Genomic DNA, 17,730 nt, shown 5'->3' on the forward strand with positions numbered 1-17,730 from the left:
TGAATTCACTTGCTTAACCATAGGAAGCTAACCAGAGGACCTCCACACTTGTTCTTGCCTTGTTATGATGACCAAGCCATATGGCAGAGGTGGCTCAATGACATGGAAAGGCCCCCAGCTATGTTTGTTGCCACTCCCTCTCTCATCATCCTTCTATTGCCCAACATGGGGAGATGGCCAACAAGTGGCCCTGTTTGCCAGTCCGTGGCCTTCCTGTCTACTGGCCCATCAGCCCATGGAGATGCTTTTTTCTTTTTTTTCTTAATTTATTTTGATTTATCAACAATCACTTCCATATGCTTCTGAGTTTAAAATTTTTCTCCCCCTCTCTTCCTACCTCTCTCCCCAAGACAGTGCACAATCTGATATAGGCTATATGTTTACATTCTTATTAAACATATTTTCACATTAGTGATATTGTAAGGGAGAATTAGAACCAATAGGAGGAACCGACAGAAAGAGGAAACAAAACTCAACAGAAAAAATAGCAAATAGTCTGCTTCGCTCTGCATTCAAACTCCATAGTTCTTTCTTTGGATGTGGATAGCATTTTCCATCACGAGGCCTCTGGAGATGTCTTAGATCCTTGTATTGCTGGGAAGGGTTCTGTTTATCAATATTAGTCATCACACAACGTGGCTGTTACTGTGTACAACGTTCTCCTGGTTCTGCTCCCTTCACTCAGCATCAGTCCATACAAGTCTTTCTAGGTTTTTCTGAAGTCAGCCTGTTCATCATTTCTTATAGCACAGTAGTATTCCATTACATTCATATACCACAACTTGCTCAGCCATTCCCCAATGGATGGGCATCCTCTCAGTTTCCAATTCTTTGCCACCACAAAAAGAGCTGCTATGAATATTTTTGTACATGTGAGTCCTTTTCCCATTTGTATGCTGTCTTTGGGATATAGCCCCAGAAGTGCTATTGCTGGGTCAAAGGGTACGCACATTGTTATAGCCCTTTGGGCATAGCTCCAAATTGCTCTCCAAAATGGTTGGATCATCTCACAACTCCACCAACAATGCATTAGTGTTCCAGTTTTCCCCCATCTTCTCCAGCATGGATCATTTTCCTGTTCTGTCATCTTGGCCAATCTAATAGGTGCGATGTGGTACCCCATGGAGATGTTTTGATATCTGTTTATCAGCCCAGCCCATGGGTCTGTTCTTTGGCTCAGCAGGAACTCCTGAAAGGTCAAGAGAGGTCTGCTCATGGGCTCATCTGTCAACCAATGGGTTCTATATTTTGTGTAGACCCTCCTGGAGGGTCAAGGGCAAGGTCTATCAGCCAATAAGATTCTGTATTTTTAGTTTGCTTCATCTGTATTGTCTGGATAACAAACTGAAGTCCTGGAGGCGGGGGGGGGGGGATCCCAGATCATGAGGAAGCTCTGGAACTCACTTCCTTAGGGGGGCCACGGACCTTTTAATAAAGTGCTATTGGCTTGGAGCTCTGCCTCAGTGGTTTTTCTTGCAGCCCTTACACAGCTCTAAATCTATTCCCCTATGTCAGTAAAACATGGTGACAAATGGATATGCTGATTATTCTTCTGTGAGCAGTTTCAGGCCCCAGGGCAAACAGCTGCTCAAACAGGTAGCAGTAAGAGAGGTATGCGCTGAAAAGGGTTGCCTTCCACATTCTCCTCCAGATCCCTTCACCCCCACCCCCTAAATGCAGAGAGGAGCAGTTTCTGGGGAAGAGCCTCAGGCCAAAAGTGAAGGGTACCTGGGCCCGGAGAAAGGCTCCTGCTGCATTCCACGCAGATCCACGTGAGGCCACAGGATCATAGAATCACACACACAGTAAGTAGCAGAATTGGCATAGGAACCCAGCTCCTCCTCGGGCCAAATCTAGCGGCACTGTGGTGTCCATTAGTAGAATGGCTATGCTTTCCGAACCAAGCATCAGGCTGTGACATGACAAAGAACGGGCCTCTCCTAAGGCCTCAGTCAAAACACATTTCTCTTTTCCTCAAGCCAAGTCTATCGGAAAACCCAAGACATAATAGGATCCTCTATAAGGTTACAGGAAGAAGGATCTCAGGGATCATTTGGTCCATTCTCCAAATGAGGAAACTGAGGCCCAGGGGGTCTAGGAGCTTGTCTAACATCGCCGTGGAGTAGAGAGGCAGGATTAGAGATGAGGTTCTCTGACTCCAATTCAAGGTTCCTTCTCCCGAACTGGGCTGTATTAACTGGTACAGGCAAAGAAACTGAGGCCCCAAGAGGGGATGAGACTTCTTAAAGTCGAAGAGCTAGTATGTGGCAGAGCCTAAATCTGGGCCCAGGTGATCTGTAGGCAGCTAGGTGGTGCAGTGGTTAGAGTCCTGGGCCTGGTGTCAGGAAGGCCCAAGTTCAAATCTAGCCTCAGACTAGCTCTGTGTCCCTGAGCAAGTCATTTAACCTCTGTTTGCCTCAGTTTCCTCATCTGTAAAATGGGGATAATAACAGCCCCTACCTCCCTGGGTTGTTGTGAGGTGGGATATGAAAGCCTTCCAAAAATAGACCACAGGGCCAGCCCTTACTGCCGGTCACCCAGAAGTAAAAGAAGCCTTGCCCTTTTAGACCTTATTCTAGCCTGTCCCACCTCAAAGGGTTAAAAGAGCCCTGGGGAATACAAGCTATGTTATTAGATTGCAAGTTCAAGTTTTGGAACTAAGTCCACTGAGTGAATAGAGAGATGACCTGAGATTGTTTGTCTTTTCTTACTCTTCCTGATTTAGGTTACTTTACCATTGGACTAATTCCCCAAAGTCGCAGCGTGTGCACCAGCTACATCCCCTGATGACTGATCTGGATCTCCTACATTTCTCCAGAATAGCCAGATGAAGACATGAGCCATCCCAGGTCATTGTATGTAGACTGAGTCCCCTTTCCAGTCAAGGTCCAACAAGCACATGTTATGTGGATGTTCCCGGACTAGAGCCATGAAGCCAACTTTCAGCAAGAAGGCATTGTTGGCAGAGGCCAAGAGAAGCTACAGCCCCAATGGAGAAGACCAAGTTTTTACCTTTGATAGCATCCTGATTCCAGGATCCAGTTAGGTCTCCACTCTTCTTAGGGAATTCTCACCTGCAGTCTGGCAGCCAGCCAGTTAGCATTTGTTAAGTACTTTCTGCACCAGACACTATGCTAAGTGCTGGGGATACAAATAAATGCAAAAGGAGAGTCCACCCCTGCCCTCAAAGAGCTTACAGTCTAATATGGAAAAACAGAACATAAAATGGAGAGAGAGGAGGAAGAAATCCCTAGAGCTGCTTCCTTCCCAAGCAAATCTCAAAAGAGCTTTGGAAGCTACAATCCTCCAGAAGGAAGAGAAGAACCAGGCATGTGCAGCCTGCTGTCTTCTCCCTAGCTCACATCTTCTCTCCCAGGTTCAGCTCAAGATTACCCTCAGCTCCACTGCTCACCAGATGTTGAAGTGAAGAGCTGGCATCAGTGGTTATTTGAAAGATCATGGCACAAGATGAGAAAAGGACAAATGCTGGCATTAACAAAAGCAGGTATGGGGGGGTGGGCAGTGTGCAAAATATAAGCTAGTGAGTGAGACTTCAATTCATGGAAAACTTTTAGAATGAATAATTAAAGAGATAATTAGTGGCAATCTAGAAAGGGAAGTGGTGATTCCAAAGAGCTGGTGTGGTCTTACTAACAATCACTCATGGAAGACTAACATAAATTCCTTTTGGGGCAGGGTTAAATTAGTAGATGAAAGGGGTTGCTCTGGAAATAGTTTGCCTAGAATTTAGGAAAGTGTTTAGTAGACCATTCTCTTGAAGAAGAAAGAGATGTGAGCTAAATGGTAAGAGTTAGAGGAATTCAGAACTGTTTGGATGGTCAGACTCCACGAATTATTAATGATTCAATGTTAACATGCCAAAAGGTCTCCGTTGCAGTATCACAGGGATCTCTGCTTGGCCTTGTGATGCTCCACATTTTTCCAGCTCCTTGGACAAAGGCATAGGTGACACATTCACCAAATTTGCAGATGATGCCAAGGTAAGAGGGCTAGCTAACACAGTGTGTAACAGCCAGGGTCCACAAAGATATGGACAGACTAGAGCAACAGGGCTGAATTTAGTAAGATGAAACTCAATAAGGACAAACCTAAAGTCTTTCACTAAGGTAGAAAAATCCGATGCACAAGTGAAAGATGGAAGAGACTTAGACAACAACTCTGAACAAAAACTGGGGGGGTTAATGGGTTGAGAGCTCACCACAATTTATTGTTCTGGGGCAGCTTCATGACCTAATGCAATCTTGGGCTTTATTAAGCACAAATTCCTAGATTACGGAGGCGATGATACCAGTGAGATTCACCTTCATCAGCCTGGCCTAGAATATCATGTTGAGTGCCACAATTTAAGAAAGAAAAACAAGCTAGACAGCTCCCAGACGAGGGCCCCCAGAATGGTGAAGGGCCATCCTTCCATGGAAGGAAATGTACATGTTTACTTCAGAGAAGCAAAGACTCAGGGGAACTCAGAGATAAGTGGATTCCAATTATAAATTATCTGAAGGGCTGTTACACAGCTGACGCAATGACATTTGTTCTGTTTGGCCCCACAAGGCAATGGGGGGAGAGTCCAAGATGACAATTTTGAGTTGATGTCAGGAAGAACTTCCTAACCACTAGTGTTCTCCCAAAGTACAGTGTGAGATCTGAGGGATTCCTCCTTGATGAGGGTTATACTGTGGAGTCCTTTCAGCTATGGGGTAAACCAGATGAACACTCAGGTCCCTTCCTACTCTAATTCTGTGAATTTAGTGGTGTTGCCAAATGCTTGGACAGACAGCTGTACCTTTTCTTTCTTTCTTTCTTTCTTTCTTTCTTTCTTTCTTTCTTTCTTTCTTTCTTTCTTTCTTTCTTTCTTTCTTTTTTCTTCTTTCTTTTTCTTCTTTCTTTCTTTCTTTCTTTCTTTCTTTCTTTCTTTCTTTCTTTCTTTCTTTCTTTCTTTCTTTCTTTCTTTCTTTTTCTTTCTTTCCTTTCTTTTTTCCTTCTTCCTTTCCTTCTTTCCTTTCTTTCCTACTTCCTTCCTTTCTTCCTCCTCCTCCTTCTTCTTTTTTTTTTTTGGCAAGGCAATGGAATGAAGCAACTTGCCCAGGGTCACATAGCTAGTAAGTGTCAAGTGTCTGAGGCCGGATTTGAACTCAGGTCTTCCTGAATCCAGGTCTGGTGCTCTATCCACTGTGCCATCTAGTGGCTCCCTTCCTTCCTTCCTTCCTTCCTTCCTTCCTTCCTTCCTTCCTTCCTTCCTTCCTTCCTTCCTTCCTTTCACCATGTCTGTGATTTTATTGGCATAGGGAACTCCTGGTAAGAAAATAACCTCTCTGCTGCACTTCTGGGCTTGCCTTATAATTCAGTCTTCAAGAGTCACCCCTCACCCCCACCCCTACCCTCGCATTTCGAGGGCAGTTGAGTTTGTTAGGGTCACACAGCGAATACGTACAAGGAGGCGGATCTTCCAGACTCAGAGGCTGCCTCTCTAGCTAATGTCTAGAAGTGCTTCTCATCATGCCAAAACCCAAAATCAAATAAATAAACAAAACCTTTCTCCTTTGGAGATCTGTCGAAATAGGTAAGCCTATAGAGCCATATTTCCACAGGGTATGAGATTTAAATCCAGAGCTAAAGTTTGCTGCTTCAGCCCAGATCTGCTTTTAAACACTCAAGAAAATGGAAATCTTTAGAGCCCTGATCTGCCCTTCACATCTGCTCTGGGATCACAGCCAGATCCGAAACTGGTGACAAGCTATTGTCCAAGTGACACATTGTATAAGCTACTTTATACCATTCAAAAGAGTTCCCAGCTTGATAAGCTAGTGTAATGTGATAGGAGGTCGAGATTTGAAAGTAACGGGGGGAGGTGTTGTTAAACAGCTCCCCCACAAAAAAATTAAAAGTGGGAGGGAAGATCTCGGGGGCCTCGGAAATATCAGCCAACATTTATGAGACCACTAAGCTAGAAGAGTTCGAGCCACAAGCCTGTTTCGTCCAACACTCACCTGCACATGCTCCCTGTGGGCAAGCATACTCGTAGCTTTTGGGGTGAACAGGTGAAAACAGACAGAAGTGGCTACAGGAATCTGGAGGAGATGCTGGAGTGCTGCTGCCTGCTATCTCAGAGGAACACAGTTGGGTTAGGGAAGTCCCTCTTCCATTTCATAGGTGTCTGTAAGTGACACGGGCCAAACGCTAGTTAATGCCACTTTCAAAGGTGTCACAAGAGCTCCCTCTTCTTTCTGAAAGTACAAGGTACTTTTATTTCTGCAAGCATTTGACTTCCTAAGCAGCCCAAAAGCCATTTGGCCAAACCGAGTCCCTTAATCAGAAGAAAAGATTTCAGTGACAATGTAGAGCAAGAGAAATAACTTATCTTTTTAATTTTTTTTTCAATTAATATCTCTTTTCTCTCCTCTACCAACCCCATTTAAAAGAAAGAAAAGAAAAGAAAAGAAAACTTGTGTAAGTTCTTCATTATCAAACAAATTCCTGTATTAACCATGTAAGAAAAAGTCTCAGTATGTAGCATGAGTCCATCATCTCTCTATCAGGGTGTAGGTACCATGTTTCATTAACAATGGAACCATGGCTGGTCATCGCATCAATTAGAGTTAGTTCTTTCAAAGTTGATTGTCTTTACGATGGTATGGTATAAATTATTCTTCTGGTTCACACAAGTCTTTCCTGATTTCTCTGATACTATTCCCTTGATAATCTCTTTATAACACATTAGTACATTATCAGATTCACATGCCAGAATTCATTCTGCTATCTGACATACTCTGATGGCCTCCTGATTCATCTTGTTCCAGTTGTGACAGGGCCACCTATATTTGAGATAGTAAAGTTATTTCTGTCCCAACCCACCTCACCAGAGTAAGATTCAGCCAAGAACATGGCTAGGCCTGGGGTATTCTTGGGGACCTCCCTAGCTCCAATGAGTTGAATGGTCTCTGTAGCCTGCCCTATTCATCCAGTACTCTGGACATCTCGCACTCAATGTGTTCAGCACAGAACTCTGTATCTGTCCCACCCAAACTCACTCTTCTTCTTCACTTCCCTGTTCCTCTCTAGGGCCCAAGCATCCTGGTTAGCAATGGTTTGCAACCTCAGCACCCTCCTTAACTGCTTGCTCTTCTTCACCCAACGTGTCTATTCAGCTGCCAAATATTCTGCTCTCTCCTCCACTTCTCTCACTGCCTCTCCCCTTCTCCCTGCTTCCACCTTAGTTGAAGCACCCATCGTCTTTGACCTGGCCCATTGTGATAGATTTCTAGCTGGTCTTGCTGACTCCGCTCTCTCCTGCCTCAAATCCATTGTTCTCCACTCCGTTGCCACAGTGAGTTCCCAGAAGCACAAGTCTACATTACCAGCAGAGCCCTATCATCTTGAGGATCAAAAAGAATTTCCATTTGACATTCAACACCCATCACGACCTGTCCTTAACCTACTTATCCAGTCTTCTGACCTATTATTCCCCTCCCTTCAAGATCTGATTCAAGCTTCTGTGAGAAACCTTTCCAAATTCTCCAGATTCCAGAGCCGCCTCCTGCTCCTCCTCCTTCTCACCAGTTACCTCATGTACACTTTGTATTTGCCTTTAAGTGCAAATGATATGTCCACTGATAGAATATAAGCTCCTTAAGAGCAGGGACTATTTCTTTCTTTCTTTTTTAATATTTATATCCCAATGCCTCCCAATAGTAAGCATTTAAATAAAATGCCCATTGATTAATCCCCCTTTGGAAACTCTTTTTGGAATTACTGATCTGGAAGCAGAGTTAATGGTAAAGGTTCAAATTCTCATTCATTTGCATCACTGTCCAACATCCTAGGTCAATTATACTTACTGGACTCCCAATTCTGAGATTTCAGCACTCAAGGAAGGAAAGAAGAATTCATGATGCATGTACTTTGTCAGAAGTGCTGTGCTAAATGCTTCATAAATGTTATTTCGTTTGATGTGCACCACAACCAGGGCAGGGGCTAACACTACCCCCATTTTACATCTGACAAACTGAGTCAGACCGAAGTTGCATGGTTTGCCGAGGGTCACACAGATAGTAAATGTCGGAGTTTTTCTGACTCCAAGCCCAGTGCTCCATCCACTGTACCACCTATCTGTTCATGTGACAGTCCACATTTGCTTCAGAGAAGCAAGGGCAGAGTCTCCTTTTTTATTCCTCAACATAAAAGACGGACATGATGGTTACATCAAAGGACTCCTAGCACATGTGTCTGCCATAGGAGTTTTGGTATAGAGTTGCAAGGTCCCTCCGAGGTCATCTAGCCCTGCCTCATTTTAGAGCAGAGGCCCAAAGAAATTAAATGACTTGCAGAAGATCACACGAATAATAAGCAGTGGGCCAGTTAGAGGGCGCTACAGTGGACAGAGCACCTGGCCTGGAGTCTGGAAGATTCATCTTCACGAGCTCAAAGCTGGCCTCAGACACTTACTAGCTGTGTGACCCAGGGCAAGTCACTTAATCATGTTTGCCCCAGTTTCCTCATCTGTAAAATGAGCTGGAGAAGGAAATGGCAAACCAATCTAGTATCTCTGATAAGAGAACCCTCAATGGAGTCATAAAGAGTCAGAAATGACTGAAGCTACTGAACAACACGGGTAGAACTTGGTCTCTTTTTTCTTTTTCTTTCTTTTCGAGGGAATCAGGGTTAAAAGTGGCTTGCTCAGGGTCACACAGCTAGTAAAGGTCCAAAGCCAGATTAGAACTCAGGTGCTCCTGACCTCAGGGATGCTGCTGTATCCATTGTGTGACCTATGAACTTGGTTTCAAACATAGGCTTTGACCGCAAATCCAACACCCCTTAGAATGGGGCCAACACATTTACTCAGCCTCCGACTACCAAGTCCAGTGACTAGATGGTGATGTCAGACAAGGCTGCAGCCATGGGGCTCCTCTAGTTATTCTTGGGCTGCCAGAATTTGTGCAGAACTAAGACAGAGTCTATCCTGACATTCAGCTATAGTCGCTTATCATTTGGAGAGCTGTGGGAGATGGACGAGGGCTCCATCTTCTGCTCGAATACAGACAGGTGGACTGGGGTTTGGCCTTCCAGAAGCATCTCTGCAAAGGTGCGGCATCTGCTACCCTCAGACAGGCTGGAAAGCATTGCAGATTAAGTCTTGGGTCAAGCAAATGCCAACCAGAGAAAGCAATGGAACCTCTATTAAATTGGAGGGTCTGATTTGGTCACAATAAGAAGACACTTTATTAACATGGGAACACAGGGGCTTCTTCTCCCCAAGGACTCCTGCTACCCTCCCTGGTCCTCCCCACTTCTGTTTGTGCTTTGGAGCCCAAGATGACTTTGCTTGGTCTTTGAATAAGCCTAACTTAGCCTTCTGGGATTTCTAGACCTGCTATCCACATTGACTGTCCTTTCTGGGTTTGCCTCATCCCCCCAAATCTGAAGGCACATCATGTATGCTTTTGTTCAAATCCCTGACAAGGTCACACAGCCTCAGAGCAAGGACAGATCCTTGCAGCACTCCGCTAGGGTCTTCACGGAAATATTAACGAACAGTGTTTAAGTTCAGCTCTCCAATCACAGAGGCTTCCTGCTTGCAATACCTTGGACTAGCCACTTAGCCTCTCTGGGCCTCAGTTTCCCCATCTGTAAAATAAGAGCAGAGGAACTATATGTCGTCTAAGGCTCCTTCTAGCTCTAAATCTCTGATGCTGGGAAATGCCCACTGAATCCCAACACTAGCCATGAGCAGCACCATTAGAAGAATATTTGTATTAAAGACACGGGCCCATGTCAAGGAGCAGCTTAGAATCGCTACATGAAAATGGAAGCATGAGTCAAATCCCTCATGTGTATGTAGTTCTAGGCCCTGCTCAATGTCCATCCACAGCACCTGTCTAAGCTAGACGGACAGGTGGCCCATCTGGGCTATCTGTCCAACTACAGGTCACCATCTGGACCAGCATTCTTGGTCCAATTCATTTTGGAGAGTTAGGCCAATCCTGTGAGTGGCTGCCAGGGCTCTGATGCATTTATGTGAGGACATCAGAATGATCTAGAAGGTCTTACCATGTATAGGGAGGGAATCCCTTGCCATTTGAGGTCTGTTAGATATTTTCTATGACAGTGGCCAATATCTTTGGTGCAAATGACACCATTTTGTGACTAGCTGGAGCACAATCGATTGAGACACCCACAGTCCCATGCGGTCTCAGTACATGCTCGACACTGGACATCGATGGTGCCCAGAGATCTACTTTCCCTCCCCCCTCAAAAAAAGATCACAGACGTTACTTGATGAAATCTGCTGAGGTCACAGACTAAAAGGAGACTGACCCTGGGAATAATTATATGAACTGACACATAGTGAGGTAAGTAGAATCAAGACAGTAATTTATACTCTGATATGATACGAAAGGATCCAAAGAAGTAGCCATGTTGGTATTTGGTAAAGAAATCGTTTAGAGAACAATTAGATGTTCATATGCTTTTTTGTTAAAGTATAGAATTAAATAAGTTTTATAAACTATATATATGAATGTGTATATATATGCATATATATACACATATACATACATACATACATACATACATACATATATACATACACACACACATACACACACACACATATATATAGGTATCGACACAGTAGTATGCTGGTAGATGTTTAATAACCTCTTTGGTGGGAGAGGCAGAATTGTATGCATGGCACATTTTGAGTTTTAATCTCCATTATTAACATTTTCTCTCTCACTTTCTTAAGTTTAGACAGAGATTATATACATAAACCACAAGTAGGAACTGACAGAAGAAGGTGGCTTACAAGCAACCATTCCCAGGGCCAGAGTGACTTCCCAAGACAAACTCACAAATGGAAGACAATACAACAATTCTGGAGTCCTGTGGGAGCAATATTGCCCAGGTCCTGGGGGGGTCATTACTTGGTGGGTCACAGGACCAGAGTTCTGTGACGGGAACAGGTTCTACAGACTTTGTTCACTTCCCTTCAGGCATGCAGGCAGAAGGATGCCAGTGATTGTGACCCTTGCCAAGGTGCAATTGATCAGTTCAAGCTGCATTGGCAGTCTGACTCACAAGTGGAAAAGGCAGTTCTGCAAAATCTAATCTATTGGTATCTGCATTACACATATCATACTGATTATTGTAAAAACCAGAATTGCCTCCACAGCCCCAAGTCCACACTGGATTCTAGTTAGATGGGGAACTCTTAGTTTGAGAGATCAGGTACCACAGCGATGGTCTTTGTTCAGTCATTTCAGTCACGTCCGATTCTCCATGATTTGGCAGAGATACTGGAGTGGTTTGTCATCTCCTTCTCCAGATCATTTTACAGATGAGGAAACTGAGGCAAACAGGGTCAAGTGACTTGCCCGGGTCATACAATCTCAAGTGTCTTGAGATTGGATTTGAACCCAGAAGGATGAGTCCTCCTGACTCCAGGTCTGGTGCTCCGTGCACTATGGCACCACCTAGCTGCCCACTTACTTATGCTCTAAAGGAGTCTAATCTGGTAAGACAGACCCAATTGCCTGTTACTATAGAAAGGAGGGACCGGGAAGGGAACAAAAATGTATTAAGCACCTACTACGTGCCAGGTGCTGTCCTAAGCACTTAACAAATATTTCATTTGACCCTTACAACAGCCCTATTGGGTAGATACTATTATGATCCTCATTTTACAGTTGAGGAAAGTGAGGCAGACAGCAATTAAGTGACCTGCCCAGGGTTACACAGCTGGGAAATGTCTGAGGCTAGACTTGAACTCGGGTCTTCTCACCTTCAGACATATTGCTCTGTGCACTGAGTCACCCAGCTGCCCAATGAACATAATCACCTTGAGGGTAAGAGAAAACTCCGTCTTGCAGGTAGTATTTAGGTGACATTACACTTTAGAACCAAATCATCTCTTGCCAAGAAATTTCTATTAGTTGTCCCAACACATATAATCTACTTTTCCCATATAATCTTGTAAATGTGGGTATTAGCTCATACCTTTTTATTGGGTATTCAGCTTTATTTTCAACTTCCTATGAGGAAGGGGGTGTGCACTCACATTTCTGTAGTGCTTTATGTCTTGCACATATTCTTTTTGAACAAGACTAACAGTAGGTCCAAACGTTATTCCCATTTTACAGACATGAAACTGGTTCAGAGGCGGTGAATTTCCCGCAGTCAAATGTGAGCTCCCTTTACAGCTGGAATTCCCACCCATGGCCCCTGAACAGGCCTGTCTAGGGTTCCTACTCCTAAGGTATGAAGGTCTTTTTTTAACTTCAAAGTTTCATAGCCCTCCAACATGATATTTGTACAATTAGTACCCATTAAAAAGCTGTTGGCTAAAGGTCCCTTGTAGTAACTCTACAGATCTCCTAGTTAGAAAGCATTAGACTCAGCAGGGTGCATGGGTGTTCAGGAGGACTGGCACCTCTGGTGTGAGGGCTTGGGGAGCCCTCTTCAGGCTGCTCATCCACCTTTGGTATCCACCTGGCCCCCAACTCTCACCTGTGGCTGTAGCATGCACAGCAGCCACACCCTAGTAAATCGCCTCAGCACACAGGCTAAATGAGGTTGAGGGTAACTGATGAGCCACAAACCCATTGGTGAGTTGGGTAGTGTCCACCCCAAATATGTGAAGACTTCCCTCAGTGGAATGGGCAAATGAAAACAGTTTGTTCCAACGCTCATGAAGGTGGCTGAAGCAGGCTCTGGGGAGTGCTTAGAGCTTGGTCAGACATTGAAGATACCAAGGTCCTCCCCTGCATCTGGGGTTATCACCAGTCGTCCTGACTTCTGTCCTCCAGTGGATTTTGATGACTCCGGAAGACAGAGCGAGGCTGACAACTGTGTAGCTGCCTCACTTAAATCCAATCCATGCTCAAGTCAAGACATAAGCCCTGATGTCACTGGTCTTTCAAAACAAAGAACAAATGACTAGACCCATGTCATCATGGCCCTGCAGAAAAAAGCCAGCTGGTAGAGTTCATTGGGCCATAGATTCGGAGCTGGAAAGGACCTTGGAGCTATTCTAGGTCAACAGCTTTTGTACAAGTGAGGAAACTGAGGAAAGCACAAAGAGGTTATGTGAGCTGTCCAGCATCATACAGGTAGTAAATGTCTGAGGTCAAATTTGAACCCAGGTCTCCCTGACTCTAAGGCCAGTACCTTATCTACTGCACTAGTCTGCCTCAGATATCATTTATTGATTTAGATTCCATTCCTGTCACAGAATGTCATTCATAATGAGCCTACGCCCCCAACCAAGGGAAAAGGGAAGGGCAAACCAAATCAGAGCTGGCCATACCCATACAGCTCAGCCCAAATGGTTGTAATTGCCATCCAACATCACACGAACACTTACACCTGTCTGTGCCCTCACACTGCCCCCAAGTGACTGCCATTCTTCAGAGTATAGAAGAAAGAACCGATTTTCCCAGCTCAAACTTAAATGTGGTAATGGTGTTTCTACCTCAGTTAAGCAAATATTTGAATGAGATACAAATGTCAGACCAAGCTATGGTGAGACATAGAGCACCCTCCTCACTGCCTTTGCCCTCCTCTACCTGCTCATGCTCCTCCACACTGGCCCTGTGCCCTATCCACTAGCCCTTTTTCCAATCCATAAAAAGGAGACAGATTTCTCACCACCTGTTCTTGGCTTCCCAGTTCCCTTTAGACAGCCTGTGACCTCATTGCATATTAAGGATCTCAGGAAGCACTTCCCTGGATTATAGCTACCTATGCCCTTTGTCCAGGTGGCTGAGCCCAAGGAAGACAAGTTAACACATGTTGGTAAGCATGGCCTGTGTACAAGCCAGTAGGGGTGGTCCTCATCTCTATGTAGGACTCTTAGCACTTAGATTCTGAAGTAGCTGAGAAGCAGAATGTTGTAATGGGTAGAGGGCTGAGCATGAGTCAGGAAGACCTGGGTTCAAATCCCACTAAAGATACTTAAAAGCGATGTGACCCTGGTCTAGTAATTTAACCTCCCTGTCTTTCCACTTGCTCACAACGAGGGTGTCCCATTCTAGTGCTACATCAATGATCCTATGAGTGAGGAGGAAAACAGTGACTAAGTTAGTATTCCAGCCCATTTAGACAAACTCAAGAGTTCAGTGTCAAGTTTATGAAAAGCTTTCTTGAGGATAACCCTAGGAGTCAAGCTGTATCATTCCCATTTTCAGTTGAGGAAGTTAAGGCTCAGGGAAACTGATTTGCCCAAGGTCCCCTTGCATTAATGGGCAGCAGAGCTGAGCCACTAACCTGGGGCTTCTGAATGAATATTTCTTCCAGTGCCTCACATTGCCTTGATTTTACGATATAAACTACAGTACAACTAATTCCAGGGGAGAGATAATTGGGCCCAATCCTAGATATTATTCTAATTCCTTTGGGTGGATCACAATGGCGGTTGAGTTTACAAAATAAAACAAATTATGGTAGCATAAGAATGTGATGGAAAACTATTGTGCTGTAAGAAATGATGAAGGAACAGTCTTAGAGAAACTTGAGAAGGCTTGTATGAACCTATGCTGAAAGAAGCAGCAGAACCAGGACAATTTACAATTTACAATAATATCGTAAAGGTAAATCACTTTGAAAGACTTCGGAGCTCTCATCAACGCAATGACCAAGCACGATTCCAGAGGACAGATTTCTGGGCATCTGTTTCATCATTTGTAAATGAGGGGAATGGACTAGCTCACCACTGAGGTCCTTTCTACTGGAAATGTAGGATCCTATGAGTGTTGGCTTGTTGACATTTCTGTGCTTACAGTACCAAGGTAGGTGAGCACTCCTACGTTCATTCACTGAAGTGAGACTTACCAAAAAAAAGATTGTATTTTATGTATAAGACTAGAAATACACTTTCAGGAAATACCTGGACTGGCATACCTGAAACAAAAGACTATTTGAAATATACCTGAGTCTTGAAAATAGGGTTTTAATGGCTAATGTAGAAGGTGCTCTTGGTTCCTACTAAAGTGACTTCTCTTCATTAAGATGGCACTGGATCAGAGAGACTGTCTAGTTTAAGGCAACTGTTTCTTAGAGTGAAAGTAGAAAAGATAATTTGTCCACTAAGTTGTTTCTAAATGACTTTTCTTATACTTCTACAAATTCTGAAATTAATACCAATTAAAATGTGCACTTCCACAAACACATAGAGTACAGCATGATTTATATGATGTATATAGATACACACATAGAGTATGACATGATTTCAAGACCTTTCACCAACCTGATTGTTCTCTGGAAGCCTTCTCTGTTTCCAGAAGGAGAAGGATCGCCATCCCTCAGCCCCCACGTGGAAGGGATGAGGCTGGTAGAGGAGGCCTCGGAGTGGAAACTAGGTCTGGAGTCTAGAAGGGGAAACTCCAACCAGCACCAAATCTCTGACTGGAAGAATCCCAGAGCAAACAGGCAAACAGCTTTTCCCATCCTCTTATCTCTCCAGAATGCTGCCATAAAATTCCCCCTGAATTCATACAATCGTAGTGTTTCAGGTGAAAATTACCCTAGGGAATCAAGCTTTTCATTTTATAGATGGGAACACTGGCTGAAGGTGAAGGGATTTGCCCAAGTTCCGACAGCTAGCTAATGGCAGAGCTGAGATGAGAACCCAGGTCTCCTGCCACCCATGACATCACACTGCAGAGGAGGGATGACAGTATCGTATGCTGGATTTGGAATCAGGGAGAAATTAATTAAACCCTGACCTCAGAAACTTATTAACTTTGTCATCCTGGACAAGTCACTTAAACGCTCTGTGCCTCAGTTTCCCCATTTGTAGAATAATAGCAGCTAGCATTTATACAGAGCTCTAAGATTTGCAAAGCTCTTTAAATATGTCATCTCCTTCCAGTCTCACAATAATCCTGTAAGGTTGGTGTTATTATTATCCTCATTTTACAGATGAGGAAACTGAGGCTGACAGAGATTAAGTGACTTGCCCAGGACACAGTTCTAAGTATCTGCAGCAAGATTTAAACTCAGATCTTCATGGACTACGAATCCAGCGCTCTATGATGGAGCCGGCACTAAAATGAGGGGGCTGGGCTCAGTCACCTCCCAGATTCCTTTCAGATCTCGAATCGATCATGCTATGATACCACTGCAACATTCTGTAACGGTCCCTTTAATATTTGTTGCTGAGTTGAGGCTGATTTGCTCGGAGATGTAAGAGAAACAGTAGCTCTGAGGAATAGTTACTGAAACACTCTTCGACTCAGATTTCTGAGACACTTTGCCGCTGAGTTTTGAATTGTGTCAGGCTACAGTAAAATGGGGAGACATGGATATAGATCTTGTATGATTACAGGACAAACGTAATTTACCGGATAGTAGTAGGAGATGGAAATATGATTTATGGCCATGTGCAGAAAGGGTTCAGAGTCTGATTCCAAAAAGAGAAGAGAAACGTGAAAGGACAGAGTCATCATTGAAGCTTAAAGTGATAGATACAATAGTTGCTATTGAAGAGGAAGTCTAGATGAACAGAGGAACAGTTTGGAAACAAGGAATCAGACAAGTCAATCAGGGATCAACTAACTTGGCTGAGACATTGTTCCCAGCAAGCTGTTAGCCAAGTGTGGTGTGTCGAGCTCAGCACTGAAAGTTTGTAGGTAGAACTTCATTCGTCAGGTAACTTTTATGGACAGTTTCTGAGACAGAAGGTGGATATCAAAGTTGACAGTTCTACAGTGGCTAGAACATAGGTTTTCCTCACTCATGTTCTGTCTTGGCAGGCTTCTCTAAGTGATTGGTGGGAGAGGGTGAAACTGGTTTTATGTGGCTTGTGATGTATTTGATTCTTCTGCATTTTCATAAACTAATACAGGAATACCTGTGGTACTATTCATTTTTCTTATTTGCTAAGTAAATGGTTATGTTTCAGATCTAAAAATATTATTGTGAGTGCTAAAGGAAGATCATCAGCAGTGATGAGGAGGGGGACTGAGTAGGACTCTGAGAGACCTTGAATGTAACCACCTGCTGGTCTTTCTTTCAGAATCTACACTTGTCAGTATGAAGAAAGGCTGGAGTGAGTAAGCCAAGTGAGCAGGCATCCACCTGTCAAGGTTTGAGGCACTACAATAGCCATTCCATACATTTAGCTCAGTGGCACAGCGGTCAGAGATCTGGGCCCGGAGTCAGGGAGATCAGAGTTCAAATATGGCCTCAGACACTTAATAGCTATGTAACATTATGCAGGTCACTAACTCTGTTTGCCTCAGTTTCCTCATCTGTAAAATAGCTCCTACCTCCCAGGGTTGTAATGTTTAGCATAGTGTCTGACACACAGTAGCTGCAATATACTCCTCATCGTGCTGTTGTGGGCAGCAGCAGCAGCAGCAGCAGCAGCAGCAGTAATTATCCAAAAAGTGAGTACGGTCCCCTGAGGAAGAGGGTCGGCCTGACATGTAGCACTACATTCTCCTACACGAGGAGATCATGACTTTCTGATCTTACTCATCTCACAGCATCCTATCTGTCCCCAATTTAACACATCACATTCCTCTACTTAGGGCATTGGAGGTAAACAGTCCAGAGGCAGGAGGGAATGACGTGGGCTCAGGGGTTCACGAGGTTCACAAATCTCTGCAAGAAGATATTCATTTTGAAAACTGTGGGGAAGAGGAAACGCCAACAAGCAGGACGGCATTGTACCCACGTGGTCAATCGATTACATCATTTTTAAGAACCCAAGCT

The sequence above is a fragment of the Phascolarctos cinereus genome, unplaced genomic scaffold, assembly GCF_003287225.1.
Source record: "Phascolarctos cinereus isolate Bilbo 61053 unplaced genomic scaffold, phaCin_HiC Scaffold_9;HRSCAF=440, whole genome shotgun sequence".
In the NCBI taxonomy this organism is placed as follows: Eukaryota; Metazoa; Chordata; class Mammalia; order Diprotodontia; family Phascolarctidae; genus Phascolarctos; species Phascolarctos cinereus.